Below are 15190 nucleotides of genomic sequence, written 5' to 3' on the forward strand. Positions count from 1 at the left end.
GGTAAATCTCAGGGAGGACCCAAACAACAAGAAATGGCGAAAAAAGACGACCAGGCCATTTTGACAAAAATGGCACCCATGGGTGCTTCCCTGTGGCTGCGAACTCAGCCCGCATTAAAAACACAACACGGCAGTGAACGGTAAACCACTGCCACCTGCCATTAATTGTGTAAAGGGTAACAAATATTTTTACACGAGAAGCTAGACAAAGGGGATACTAGGTAACCCCTCCAGTGCTGGGTCTAGAAAGTTACAAATGTAAGTAAAGTCAATTTCACTTCACTGCTCTTGGAAACAGTAGTTTTACCAAGAGAAGGTAGTTAAATCTTTGGGAAATCTAAGCGACTTCCCTGTGCCACCGCACTGAAAGTGCTGTGTGACAGTGTGTAAAAATAAGATGCCTGTGGAGTTTCTCACACTCCAAAAACAAAAGGAAAACACAGAGTTTAAATCACATGATATACACGAGAGAATGGGAAAAAGGTCTCACTCACTCCAGGCTCAAAATGAAAAAGTCCTAGAGTCCAGCCAAAGTGCTGGGGGTCTCTATCGTAGAGAGGAATTAGCACATTTCTGGGAATTCTCCCTAACAATTGCCAACTCCAAGTGGCCCATGGCCTGTCCCATTGCTTTCGTGAAAGGAATATTTTTGCCTCGCATACAGTGCCTCAATGGCGAGGCTTCAAAGCACTCGACATACTGGAGAAATGCTTCATTGGATGTGATGTGACCATAGCCCCTCACCTGTCTGCATGTTTTAGTCGGTTGGCAGAACCATAAACATGTATGCATTTAGGCCTCCATAATTAATGTACTGCTGCCAAGCTGAGAGCCTACTGCAGAGATTGGCATTGAACCAACATAGCACTGGTATGAATTAGGGGAAAATACCCTCCGTGTTACACCTGCAGAGGCTTGTAAAGTAAATACCAGTCGCCTCGCCTGCTCTGCACCGGGTCTGATAATCCTGCAAATTAGGCTACAGGCGCGGTTACCTACACCTGCAGTCTGGGTGAGTGCGCGGTGCAGTCTGGGTGAGTGCGCAAATTAGGCTAAAGGCACAGTTACCTACACCCGCAGTCTGGGTGAGTGCGCAAATTAGGCTATAGGCGCGGTTACCTACACCTGCAGTCTGGGTGAGTGCGCAGTGCAGTCTGGATAAGTGCGCAAATTAGGCTAAAGACACAGTTACCTACACCTGCAGTCTGGGTGAGTGCGCAGTGCAGTCTGGATAAGTGCGCAAATTAGGCTAAAGACACAGTTACCTACACCTGCAGTTTGGGTGAGTGCGCAGTGCAGTCTGGATAAGTGCGCAAATTAGGCTAAAGACACAGTTACCTACACCTGCAGTCTGGGTGAGTGCACGGTGCAGTCTGGATAAGTGTGCAAATTGGGTGAGTGCACAGTGCAGTCTGGATAAGTGCGCAAATTAGGCTACAGGTGCGGTTACCTACACCTGCAGTCTGGGTGAGTGCACGGTGCAGCCTGGGTAAGTGCGCAAATTAGGCTAAAGACACAGTTACCTACACCTGCAGTCTGGGTGAGGGCGCAGTGCAGTCTGGATCAGTGCGCAAATTAGGCTAAAGACACAGTTACCTACACCTGCAGTCTGGGTGAGTGCACGGTGCAGTCTGGGCAAGTGCGCAAATTAGGCTAAAGACACAGTTACCTACACCTGCAGTCTAGGTGAGTGCACGGTGCAGTCTGGGTGAGTGCACGGTGCAATCTGGGTAAGTGCGCAAATTAGGCTAAAGACACAGTTACCTACACCTGCAGTCTGGGTGAGTGCGCAGTGCAGTCTGGATAAGTGCGCAAATTAGGCTAAAGACACAGTTACCTACACCTGCAGTCTGGGTGAGTGCACGGTGCAGTCTGGACAAGTGCACAAATTAGGCTAAAGACACAGTTACCTACACCTGCAGTCTGGGTGAGTACACGGTGCAGTCTGGGTGAGTGCACGGTGCAGTCTGGGTAAGTGCGCAAATTAGGCTAAAGACACAATTACCTACACCTGCAGTCTGGGTGAGTGTGCGGTGCCATCTGGGTATGTGCGCAAATTAGGCTAAAGACACAGTTACCTACACCTGCAGTCTGGGTGAGTGCGCGGTGCAGTCTGGGTAAGTGCGCAAATTAGGCTAAAGGCACAGTTACCTACACCTGCAGTCTGGCTGAATGCACGGTGCTGTCTGGATAAGTGTGCAAATTAGGCTAAAGGCACAGTTACCTACATCTGCAGTCTGGGTGAGTGCGCGGTGCAGTCTGGGTAAGTGCGCAAATTAGGCTAAAGGGACAGTTACCTACACCTGCAGTCTGGCCGAGTGCGCGGTGCAGTCTGGGTAAGTGCGCAAATTAGGCTAAAGACACAATTACCTACACCTGCAGTCTGGGTGAGTGCGCGGTGCAGTCTGGGTAAGTGCGCAAATTAGGCTAAAGACACAGTTACCTACACCTGCAGTCTGGGTGAGTGCACGGTGCAGTCTGGGCAAGTGCGCAAATTAGGCTAAAGACACAGTTACCTACACCTGCAGTCTGGGTGAGTGCACGGTGCAGTCTGGGCAAGTGCGCAAATTAGGCTAAAGACACAGTTACCTACACCTGCAGTTTGGGTGAGTGCGCGGTGCCGTCTGGGTATGTGCGCAAATTAGGCTAAAGGGACAGTTACCTACACCTGCAGTCTGGGTGAGTGCACGGTGCAGTCTGGGTGATTGCACGGTGCAGTCTGGGCAAGTGCGCAAATTAGGCTAAAGACACAGTTACCTACACCTGCAGTTTGGGTGAGTGCGTGGTGCCGTCTGGGTATGTGCGCAAATTAGGCTAAAGGGACAGTTACCTACACCTGCAGTCTGGCCGAGTGCGCGGTGCAGTCTGGATAAGTGTGCAAATTCGGCTAAAGGCACAGTTACCTACACCTGCAGTCTGGCTGAATGCACGCTGCAGTCTGGATAAGTGTGCAAATTAGGCTAAAGGGACAGTTACCTACACCTGCAGTCTGGCCGAGTGCGCGGTGCAGTCTGGGTAAGTGCGCAAATTAGGCTAAAGACACAATTATCTACACCTGCAGTCTGGGTGAGTGCACGGTGCAGTCTGGGCAAGTGCGCAAATTAGGCTAAAGACACAGTTACCTACACCTGCAGTCTGGGTGAGTGCACGGTGCAGTCTGGGCAAGTGCGCAAATTAGACTAAAGACACAGTTACCTACACCTGCAGTTTGGGTGAGTGCGCGGTGCCGTCTGGGTATGTGCGCAAATTAGGCGAAAGGGACAGTTACCTACACCTGCAGTCTGGGTGAGTGCACGGTGCAGTCTGGGTGAGTGCACGGTGCAGTCTGGGCAAGTGCGCAAATTAGGCTAAAGACACAGTTACCTACACCTGCAGTTTGGGTGAGTGCGCGGTGCCGTCTGGGTATGTGCGCAAATTAGGCTAAAGGGACAGTTACCTTTACCTGCAGTCTGGCCGAGTGCGCGGTGCAGTCTGGATAAGTGTGCAAATTCGGCTAAAGGCACAGTTACCTACACCTGCAGTCTGGCTGAATGCACGCTGCAGTCTGGATAAGTGTGCAAATTAGGCTAAAGGCACAGTTACCTACACCTGCAGTCTGGCCGAGTGCGCGGTGCAGTCTGGGTAAGTGCGCAAATTAGGCTAAAGACACAATTATCTACACCTGCAGTCTGGGTGAGTGCACGGTGCAGTCTGGATAAGTGTGCAAATTAGGCTAAAGGGACAGTTACCTACACCTGCAGTCTGGCCGAGTGCGCGGTGCAGTCTGGGTAAGTGCGCAAATTAGGCTAAAGACACAATTATCTACACCTGCAGTCTGGGTGAGTGCACGGTGCAGTCTGGATAAGTGTGCAAATTAGGCTAAAGGGACAGTTACCTACACCTGCAGTCTGGCCGAGTGCGCGGTGCAGTCTGGGTAAGTGCGCAAATTAGGCTAAAGACACAATTATCTACACCTGCAGTCTGGGTGAGTGCACGGTGCAGTCTGGATAAGTGTGCAAATTAGGCTAAAGGGACAGTTACCTACACCTGCAGTTTGGGTGAGTGCGCGGTGCCGTCTGGGTATGTGCGCAAATTAGGCTAAAGGGACAGTTACCTACACCTACAGTCTGGGTGAGTGCACGGTGCAGTCTGGGTGAGTGCACGGTGCAGTCTGGGCAAGTGCGCAAATTAGGCTAAAGACACAGTTACCTACACCTGCAGTTTGGGTGAGTGCGCGGTGCCGTCTGGGTATGTGCGCAAATTAGGCTAAAGGGACAGTTACCTACACCTGCAGTCTGGCCGAGTGCGCGGTGCAGTCTGGATAAGTGTGCAAATTAGGCTAAAGGCACAGTTACCTACACCTGCAGTCTGGCCGAGTGCGCGGTGCAGTCTGGGTAAGTGCGCAAATTAGGCTAAAGACACAATTATCTACACCTGCAGTCTGGGTGAGTGCACGGTGCAGTCTGGATAAGTGTGCAAATTAGGCTAAAGGGACAGTTATCTACACCTGCAGTCTGGCCGAGTGCGCGGTGCAGTCTGGGTAAGTGCGCAAATTAGGCTAAAGACACAATTATCTACACCTGCAGTCTGGGTGAGTGCACGGTGCAGTCTGGATAAGTGTGCAAATTAGGCTAAAGGGACAGTTACCTACACCTGCAGTCTGGCCGAGTGCGCGGTGCAGTCTGGGTAAGTGCGCAAATTAGGCTAAAGACACAATTATCTACACCTGCAGTCTGGGTGAGTGCACGGTGCAGTCTGGATAAGTGTGCAAATTAGGCTAAAGGGACAGTTACCTACACCTGCAGTCTGGCCGAGTGCGCGGTGCAGTCTGGGTAAGTGCGCAAATTAGGCTAAAGACACAATTATCTACACCTGCAGTCTGGGTGAGTGCACGGTGCAGTCTGGGTGAGTGCGCAAATGAGGCTAAAGGCACAGTTACCTACACCTGCAGTCTGGGTGAGTGCGCAGTAACACCCCCTCCCAGTGCAGTCTGGGTGAGTGTGCAGTAACACTCCCTCCCAGTAACACTCCCTCCCAGTGCAGTCTGGGTGAGTTTGTTTCCCAGTGCAGTCTGGGTGAGTGGGGAGTAACACTCCCTCCCAGTAACATTCCCTCCCAGTGCAGTTTGGGTGAGTGGGCATGAACACTCCCTCCCAGTGCAGTTGCTCTATTCCGTGTCCCACTTACCTTCTGAGCAGGGGGAGTTTCCCCCTTACCATGGAAGAGTGATCCAAGCAAGTAAATCCCAGCGCCTCCTCACACTCACTGCTTCTACTTCTGTGAACTGCCCTCGGGGTCTGCCATGGAGCTGCAGCCCTGTCAGCAGGACCATTGAGGGAGCCATCTCCCTCCTAAAACCAAAGAAATTATGGTTTCCAGAAAAGTCTGCAGACCTACTTCATCCCCACTTGCACAATCAGAACCCAGTTGGATTAAGTCACCCCCTACCTACATCCCAATAAACAGGTGGCATTTCAGGCATAGATCGTGGCCATATGGAAAGTGCACCCACTGTAGTGTAGCCACAGAACTGTAAACGTGCCGAAATGCAAACCACTGATTGGCAGCAGCAAGGCAGCAGTGCATAGCGTCTATAAGGACAGGTGTGCACCTCCTGGGTCACAGATAAAGATTAAAATGTTGCCATGAACAGCCCAAATTACTTTGTGTTCTGCAATAAGTGACTGGTCACGAATAACATATATCTGCTAAGTCAAAGGTACTTATATAGCGCACCGTCACCAACGGAATTGGTCCCCAGGCGCTCGGGCGGATCTGTAAATGAGAAGGTGGGATGGGTTAGTAAGGTGAAGAGGGAGTAGGATAGGGAGAGGAGTGGTGTACTGTTGGCAGCTTCAACTCGGTAGACACTGGGTGCTGAGCTTTGGTGCGAGTATTGTATCGGTGTCAGTCCGCGTGTGCTGTTGGTGAGGCTTATGTGTTGTTGCAGTGTGGTGAAGTGCGTGCAGCTTGTTGTGCAAGAGATGGTTGCGTGAGGTTTTTTTTAGATGAGTATGCAAGGAGTTTGAGTTAGTGGGTTATATGACATTTTACATGCAAGCATTCACAGTTCTAAGTGTGGCACTCGCTAACCTTCACAATCCTATCTAGGTACGGCGCAGGCTAATGTACTCAATTCTAAGTGCAGCACATGCTAACAGTTACAGTTTCATCTAAGTATGGTGCTTGCAAACATTCATAATGCCATCTAGATGTGAGGCAGGCCAAAGCTAAGAATTCTAACTAAGTTCGGCCCATGTCTACATTCCCATTTCTAACATTTCAATTGGAGTTCTATCAAGTGTGGTGTATGCTAGACCTTCCTAATTCCATCCAAATAGTCAGATGCCGAAAATCACAAACCTATCTAGATGCGACGCAGGCTGGCGTCCCCAATTCCCTCCTGGTGTGACACTTGTTAACATTGGGCATCATTACAACCCTGCCAGTCTTGAAAGAATGGTGGTGGTAAAACCGCCACCACCGTTCTTTCCGGACCAGCTGATTAAGAGTCCTGCAGGAGGGAGGTGTCACTCCCACCAGGTCTGACCTGGCGGGTTTAGCTCCACCCGCCTGCAGGCAGAAATGGAAACACTGGCTCCGTCATGAAGTCCTATGGGACTCCATGGGAATGGGGAGTTCCGGGAATTCCGGAGGCGGAATTGCATGTCACCGGGGTTGTAATGCCCCAGTAATTCCGGGAAACACGGAGGTGGAATGGTAATACGAGTTTGGCGGTAACCTGCAGTTTTTCTGGCTCGGTTACCGCTGGACTCGTAATTAGGCCCATTGACTAGTATGTTAGGATGCAGTGCAGAGCAACATTTCAAATACTGACATGGATGAAATCCAGCTGGTGGTCACAGATCTTTCTAAGTATGCATGGTGCAAGTCTATGGCAGTCTACGTTATGGAAAGGTAAGGTAGAGTGGCGGGGGCTTTCAGGAATAGAGTCATTGCTCTACACCCCACCCATGCCACACTCACAGTTTTTGTTGGTGCCAGTTATCTGCTAGCTTCACTGGCTTCCCCTGCGGACACCTGCAGACACTGTTTGGAGCCAACACTGTTTGGAGCTGCCATTGTAGGAGCCGCCATTTGCCTTGGGGCCCTTAGCCGAAGGGGCTGCCGGGCAGAGTGCTGCCCAGGGTCAGTGAGTTTGGGTAATCACATGGCCAATCTGGCTCACCCGGTGGGCTAGGAGGCACGGGGAGGGAGGGAAGCCAGGGTGAGGTCGTGGGAGGAAGCTGCTGCACTTGTTGGGAGGCAGTGAGGGGTTTGCAGCCTCAAGATGGTGCTATGGAAAGGCAGGGGCACGCATGTTTACCTGGGCCAGGATGGAAAATCATCTGCCGCAGATAACACAGAATGCACAAATCAAATGTATACATTCCACATTTTTAAAACACCAACAGGAGCAGCGTCCGCGGCAGCATTTAGTTACTTGTCAGATGATGAGTGAGTCTCCCTCCTCGAATGCGTCACGGGTGGCTCTGCTCCCCTCGCCGACTAGGGTCTTGGGGCTCGGGGGGCTGGAGTCACTATGGCCAAGCAGCAGGGCAGATGAGGGTGAGGCAGCTCCAAAAAACAAAGGGCTGACACCGCTCGTCACCCGTCTTCTCCCCAGGGCCATCACGAGAGGGGCGGGCGGGCAAACTACCACAGGCCACAGGCTTCACCTTTTTATTGGATTGTTTTTCAATGGGAGTGAGATCTAGGAGCTTGGGTTTTAAATAACTTAGTTCTTTTTCCCCCTTGACAGGTTTAAAGCCTTTCATGGCATTTGTGTTTGTTTTTTGTAGGCGCTTTAGCCTTTCTCTATCCTAATTTGGGTTTCAAATATTTACATGACTCTACTGGGGCAATATACTGCCTTAGTCTTCCTAACACTTTTGCTTCAATTTTGTCAACCTGGCCATATGGTTTGGTTAATTATATCCCGAGAGGCCTATTAGAACTTTCTGTGGGAGCCGTTAGGGATTATTCTCATTCAATGGCTAATTTCCCTCACCTAGTGAGTCCCCCGGCTGCTTTGCTGGATTTTATGGAGTGATTTCTTTCACTTGGTAAGAGTGTGAGCTTTTCCCCCACTCTTAACCATGTCTTTTAGACTTCCCAACTGAGACTCCATTTCTGGGGTTGACTACTGTCCCCCAGAAAAGGGTAAAGTTTCCATTAACTTTACTAGTCATTTAACCACAGATCCAGTACACCCCATCTTACATGGAGTGCTTGAAAGGGTTACTCCGTATCCCTTTTAATCTGTACCTCCTAGAGCATTGTTTCGCTCTTTTAACATTTAGACTTGGCTGGTGGCAGTGGTATCTACCCTAACTTTTCTACCGCGATTATACTATATAAACGTGGTATTGTTTTAGGCTATTGGCTATTATATTAGCCTCAAACTTAAGCTCGCTTGACCAAATCCTTTTTCTTTTGGCTCTGGTCGAGTTTATTTGCCATTTCTTTTTGTTAAAGTACTTCTTGTGTTTTACTTTGCGCGGCAAACCAGGTTTGCCTTCTTTGTTCAACGTCTTTTGGCAGGCTTCTGCCAAGAAGCCCTCGTCTAGGCACCTGGGTGTATATGTGGGCTGAATGTGAGGGAGGAGTGTAGTCATCCCCGGCACAGGGTATCCTAGGAAACCCAAGTCGCACTTTGCCATGATTGACTGAGGTGATTGTCCGGGCTGGACAACCCCCCTGCTGCATGATTGCCAGCCAGGCTGTGTGAATGGGGTATTTTCGCATAAAAGGCAGGACTCTTGGGCTGGAAGTCATCTGCTGCAACTATCCCATACGGTGAAGCCCTGCTGCAGTCCTGAGCTATCTACCCTTCGACGACCAGAGAAGATCCAGTCCGTAGTCTTCTTCCATTGAGCTTGATGGGGATAACCAGCTCATCTTCTACAGCCAGAGTATCCTCTTCTTGGTCGAAATCGCTGCACACTGCTGTAGTGGTCCGATAGCCATCTGAAGAGCCTCTCCTGTTTTTAAGGAGCTGACGTTTTATTCACCGTCGCTGCTGCCAGCTTCAGCCCTGTGTGGTGCAGACCCCTCCAGACATCCTCCTTCTTGCCGAAGCTCCAGGAACCGTGGGTCTGCAAAAAACTACCAGGAACAACTGCCGTGGCACCAGCCTCTTCATTGAATAAGGTACTGTGTCCTGCTCGAGGAATCAGGGTGCATCCATTTTCTTCACCTCCAAGGCTTGCCCTTGTTTTCCCTCCTTCTTATAACTTTTGCTTCCTCGTTTGACAATATCTAAGTACTCCTGGCTACGTTGAATCATGAACTATCCAACTGTGTGAGCCTTGACAACAGGAACCCGGTTCCACTTGACACTGGCTCCGGCCTATTGACTTTTGAATTTCTGTCTAAGAGTGTTCTCTGGTTCTGTCTTGACAAAAGTATTGGCTATGATTTTTGCCCCCAACTCTCTCTGGGTATCTCAGGTGCTAAGTGTGTTTTGCCCCGGTAACATCTCTTGCCGGGGATATGCGTTTATTTTATAAGACCGAACTGTCAAAAAGTGATCGCAAGTGTATTCCCAGTAATGTCTTTTGTTTCGCAACACCGGTCCGCTAAAACACAGGGTACTTACCTCGAGCTATACTTTACAAAGTGAATTGGTTAGTTGTAGTGTATTTTACGTGTGGTTTTGAATTAATAGAAGTGTTGTGTTTATAACAAATGGTTTAAAAATAAATGTACTTATATTTTTTACCTGAAACCTCGAGTCACAGTAATTGTGGTCCCTTTGTGTAATCTCTGCTACTGCTCATATACTCTTGAGATAAGCCTGGCTGCTCTGCTACTGCAACCACTATAACTTAGTAGTACGGGCTTGTACCAGAGGTAAAACTTGTATTGCCACCTGTGGTCTTAATTGTGTGTAGTGGTCCCTAAGGGCACTGCACAGGATTCTGCCTAACAGGAGCAACACTCTTTTGAAGAGAGCACTTAGAAATGAACCACTTGCAAGAACCAGCAGTTGTGACAGGTTGCTATATGATTAAATGAAGTGCTCAGTATCACACATTTTAGTTAAGTGGTGACGCTGGGATTTGAGTCCCGTCTGCAGTATGAGCACTTAACATTATTTCCCAGTTGTTTTTGTGTACAAAGGGGGACATTACGTCTGAATAGTTGACTATCATATACTGTAATGTCTAAAGAGTGGACCTCCTCACGCACCCGCTCAGCCACCCTCATACACACAAGGAGACGGCGACACGGGAGCTGGGGTGCAACACTTCTTTATTAAACAGATAACTATCTCGAACTGCCCGGTGGGCGGTAACCCCGCCCTCATGCACAAGTGGGTCACAGCCCACTGATTATTAAACACAGACAGAGAACTCATCCTCTAAACATGTAAATAGTGACGACACCACATATACTACAAAAGTTCACAAGTCACATAATAAACCAACTTGCAAAAAGTACAAATAAAACTTATAGAAACATGCTATGCAAAAGATGAACGTGTGTAGCATTATTCTCTGCATCTTGTGTGGAGGTCTACATGTATGTCAGAACCTGACAAAGCTCATACTACTCTTTGACCCAGTCTTGCTGGGATGATATTCATGACAGACACCCACCCCCACTCTTTATAATCCAGTCCCTTACCCACCCTATCCCCAACCTCTCACTCTACGCCGTCCCTCTCTGCCCCCACCCACCCCCTCTCACTCTCTCCTTTATCGCTCATATGTCCCCTTGCTCATATTCGATGGCACCCCCTCTCAATGGGTTCTTCCATTCCCCTGCGTGTTCTATTGCACACCTGCACCCCCCATCGCATTGTCCTGTAAAACTTTGAACGCTCCACCTTGCACCCCAGTCCCTGTAAATGCAAAGTGCAATCAAGAGCAGTAATCGCAAAAAACACTTGCCACTTCCAGGGTTCCATTATTTCATCAGGGGTGGGGGTGGGGTTGGAGGGGGCATATGACGTGACTTCCTGCGACATCACCGGGTGTGTGATGTCACTTCGCTACCCCTGCCATCCCTGGCCTTGAGGTGTGGTGTTTGGCCGCAAGCAACTGCTGTCAGTACACACAATAGGATTGGAAGGGCTGTGCCGGATATTGGGGGCGTGGGGGAGGGGAGGTAGTACCAAGGGTAATGATAGATATTTTGTGAGGGTCAGGCCACCCTTAGCCCCTCTTAGTCAGAGTGAGGCAGTGCCACTTCCCCTTTACACATGTAGCTGCATTCCCTAAATACCTGGCATGTCCCAACGTGTGCCCCCTCTCCCTTAAACACACCCTCCCAACACGCCTCTGCATACTCCCTGGCCTGGAGTCACGGTGCAGTGCGGGCCTCCAGCTTCTTGTGCCTGAACCACCTACACGTGCACTCACCGAGTGTCAGGGCTCAGAACCGTGCATTTACCGGGCGTCAGGGCTCAGGACCGTGCACTTACCGGGTGTCAGAGCTCAGGACCGTGCACTCACCGAGTGTCAGGGCTCAGAACCGTGCATTTACCGGGTGTCAGAGCTCAGGACCGTGCACTCACCGGGTGTCAGGGCTCAGGACCGTGCACTTACCGGGTGTCAGGGCTCAGAACCGTGCACTTACCGAGTGTCAGAGCTCAGAACCGTGCACTCACCGAGTGTCAGGGCTCAGGACCGTGCACTTACCGGGTGTCAGGGCTCAGGACCGTGCACTTAGCGGGTGTCAGGGCTCAGGACCGTGCACTTAGCGGGTGTCAGGGCTCAGGACCGTGCACTTAGCGGGTGTCAGGGCTCAGGACCGTGCACTCAGCGGGTGTCAGGGCTCAGGACCGTGCACTTACCGGGTGTCAGGGCTCAGGACCGTGCACTTAGCGGGTGTCAGGGCTCAGGACCGTGCACTTACCGGGTGTCAGGGCTCAGGATCGGGTGTCAGCGCTCAGGACCGTGCACTTAGCGGGTGTCAGGGCTCAGGACCGTGCATTCAGCGGGTGCCAGGGCTCAGAACCGTGCACTTACCGGGTGTCAGAGCTCAGAACCGTGCACTTACCGGGTGTCAGGGCTCAGAACCGTGCACTCAGCGGGTGTCAGGGCTCAGGACCGTGCATTCAGCGGGTGCCAGGGCTCAGAACCGTGCACTTACCGGGTGTCAGAGCTCAGAACCGTGCACTTACCGGGTGTCAGGGCTCAGAACCGTGCACTCAGCGGGTGTCAGGGCTCAGGACCGTGCATTCAGCGGGTGCCAGGGCTCAGAACCGTGCACTTACCGGGTGTCAGAGCTCAGAACCGTGCACTTACCGGGTGTCAGGGTTCAGAACCGTGCACTCAGCGGGTGTCAGGGCTCAGGACCGTGCACTTACCGGGTGTCAGAGCTCAGAACCGTGCATTTACCGGGTGCCAGGGCTCAGGACCGTGCACTTACCGGGTGTCAGGGCTCAGGACCGTGCACTTAGCGGGTGTCAGGGCTCAGGAATGTGCACTCAGCGGGTGTCAGGGCTCAGGACCGTGCACTTACCGGGTGTCCGGGCTCAGGACCGTGCACTTAGCGGGTGTCAGGGCTCAGGACCGTGCACTTACCGGGTGTCAGGGCTCAGGATCGGGTGTCAGCGCTCAGGACCGTGCACTTAGCGGGTGTCAGGGCTCAGAACCGTGCACTCAGCGGGTGTCAGGGCTCAGGACCGTGCATTCAGCGGGTGCTAGGGCTCAGAACCGTGCACTTACCGGGTGTCAGAGCTCAGAACCGTGCACTTACCGGGTGTCAGGGCTCAGAACCGTGCACTCAGCGGGTGTCAGGGCTCAGGACCGTGCATTCAGCGGGTGCCAGGGCTCAGAACCGTGCACTTACCGGGTGTCAGGGCTCAGAACCGTGCACTCAGCGGGTGTCAGGGCTCAGGATCGTGCATTCAGCGGGTGCCAGGGCTCAGAACCGTGCACTTACCGGGTGTCAGGGCTCAGGACTGTGCACTTACCGGGTGTCAGGGCTCAGAACCGTGCACTCAGCGGGTGTCAGGGCTCAGGACCGTGCACTCAGCGGGTGTCAGGGCTGCGGACCGTGCACTCAGCGGGTGTCAGGGCTCAGAACCGTGCACTTAGCGGGTGTCAGGGCTCAGGACCGTGCACTCAGCGGGTGTCAGGGCTCAGGACCGTGCACTTAGCGGGTGTCAGGGCTCAGGACCGTGCACTTACCGGGTGTCAAAGCTCAGGATCGGGTGCCAGCGCTCAGGACCGTGCACTTAGCGGGTGTATCTGTGAGCACCGGGTGTCAGCGCTCAGGGGAGCTGTTCTGAGAGTTCTTTTCACTGCTGGAGCCAACACTGAGGAGGGACTTGCGGTGCTATGCGTGGGATCTGCGCCAGCGCTGAGGGGGGTGTGGCGGGGCATAGGATGGGGCGGCCAGGCCATTAGCTCCCGCTTCCTGGCCCCCGATTGGCTGCTGCAGCCCCTGGAGTGCCGCAGGTAAAGGCGGGACTACAAGTCCCAGAGTTCCAGGCAAGGGCCGCTGTTTCCCACGGCCCCCCTTTCTGCCATCGTCCACCTCTCCGGCACAGGTGTCGCCAGGGCATTGCATCTCCTTCCAGACTCCATACCCCAGGTGCTTTCTCCCTTCCATCATGAATGCTTCCTTCCTCCTGCTCGCGCCGGCGCCTTCACATGTAACACGTGGCATTGAGGTCACATCTGAACAGGCCTCATTTCACGTCATTAACATGTCACCGTCTATGATTCTTCCTCGGGAATTTCGGGGACTTTGCAAATATTCTAAAGAGTTGCCGGTGTAACGTCACATGTGGCTGCCCGTCAGAAAATCCTGCCGAGAGCAGGCATTGGGCGACCCACCCAGGGGTAGGAAAATCTGACAGCCTGGCCTGTCATTTTTTCGGTATCCCTACATATTATCCCCACCAAAAATATCGCAGTATATAAGGTATGCTTGTCTCACCATAGGCGATATTTTTGGAGGGGATAATTTGTGGGAGCAGGGGTTGTGGGGGTGTCCGCCGCAGGGTCCATGACTCATTATCGCCGCAAAAATACAGCAATATTTATGTATCACAATATTTTTGTGAGGATATTAACACATGGAGCCATTCTTTCCTACCCGTCAGAAAATCCTACCGAGAGCAGGCATTTGCCCGTGTACCGGGAAAGTGGGGTAAGTGGGGTAAGAGGTTATGGAAACAATTCCTCTTTTTTCAGTTTGATGACATACCCAAGTGGATTAAAACTTTTTGGGTCACCGTACTGCCTGAAAGTGCACTTTTAAGGATGGCAGCTTGTGCAACCTCTATATGCCCCACCACTGCTTTACTGTTTTGATCATTAATATTGCGAAGACACAATACAAGGACATGATTGTTGACGGCTATAAGCTCAAACAATATACGACTTAGAGATTTGCCAACAGGTTGAGCTTTGTCTGCACCTTTTCTGGCAACATGTCACAGCAGTACTTTACATATTGAAATGTCCATGTCATTGGAAATGTTATGTTAAAGGTACTTATATAGCGCAGCATCGCCAATGGAATTGGTCCCCAGGCGCTCTGGCGTATCTGTAAACAGGATGAGGGCGGGTAGTGTTAGTCGAGGAGGAGGGGAGTAGAAGAGTGGGAGAAGTGGTGTGCTGTTGGCAGCTTCAGCTCGGTAAACACCGAGTGCTGGGCTTTGGTGCAAGTATCGGATCGGGCGAGGCCTTGTGTGCTGTAGGTTCTCTCTATGTGTTGTTGATGCGGTGTGGTGAAGTGCGTGGGGATTGCTGGGATAGAAATGGTCTTGTGAGTGGGTTGAGTATGCAGAAAATTGAGGGTTGGGTTAGTGGGGTCTGTATCCTGTTCCAGGTACTTCTGGTTCGGTTTGGAAAAATGCCACGAGCTCCACACACATAGGGTACATATCTGCATGCTTTATAGCTGGCATGTAGCCGTACTAGAGGTTGCAGTAATGGGGTACACTAATATAGATGAGAAGAGAATTCAGGGAAGGACATAGAGAGAGGGGTACAGGGAAGGAAAGCCGACTGCGGCTTCATTGATTTGTTGGTGGCTCTGCAGCTGTGCTCCTGCTGAAGCCATGTTCCTGTGAGGGCACTGCCTCGCTGATGCCATGCTCTGCCCTCTTCTGCCGAGGTCAGCTCAAGGCAAAGCCTGTGGTCTGTGCAGCTCTCTGCACGCATGCGCAGGGACCTCAAGTTTACTTCCGCTCAGGCCTGCATGTCTCTGCGGTGCAAGGTCTGCACAGGCACAACTTTAGCCA

General features: G+C 51.7%; 1 protein-coding gene across 1 annotated transcript in view; it reads right to left on the reverse strand.

Moving 5' to 3' along the window:
* The window catches only part of LOC138570308 (cytosolic phospholipase A2 gamma-like), a 642279-nt gene extending 629074 nt beyond the window's left edge, over window positions 1–13205 (reverse strand). Inside the window, exon 1 of the mRNA XM_069649085.1 lies at window positions 13125–13205. The gene's annotated coding sequence lies outside the window, so the exon portion shown is untranslated. The remainder of the gene's footprint in view (window positions 1–13124) is intronic.
* Window positions 13206–15190: the final 1985 nt, after the last annotated feature.

The sequence above is a fragment of the Ambystoma mexicanum genome, chromosome 2q (genome assembly GCF_040938575.1).
Source record: "Ambystoma mexicanum isolate Mex_15411 chromosome 2q, UKY_AmexF1_1, whole genome shotgun sequence".
NCBI classification, from domain to species: Eukaryota; Metazoa; Chordata; class Amphibia; order Caudata; family Ambystomatidae; genus Ambystoma; species Ambystoma mexicanum.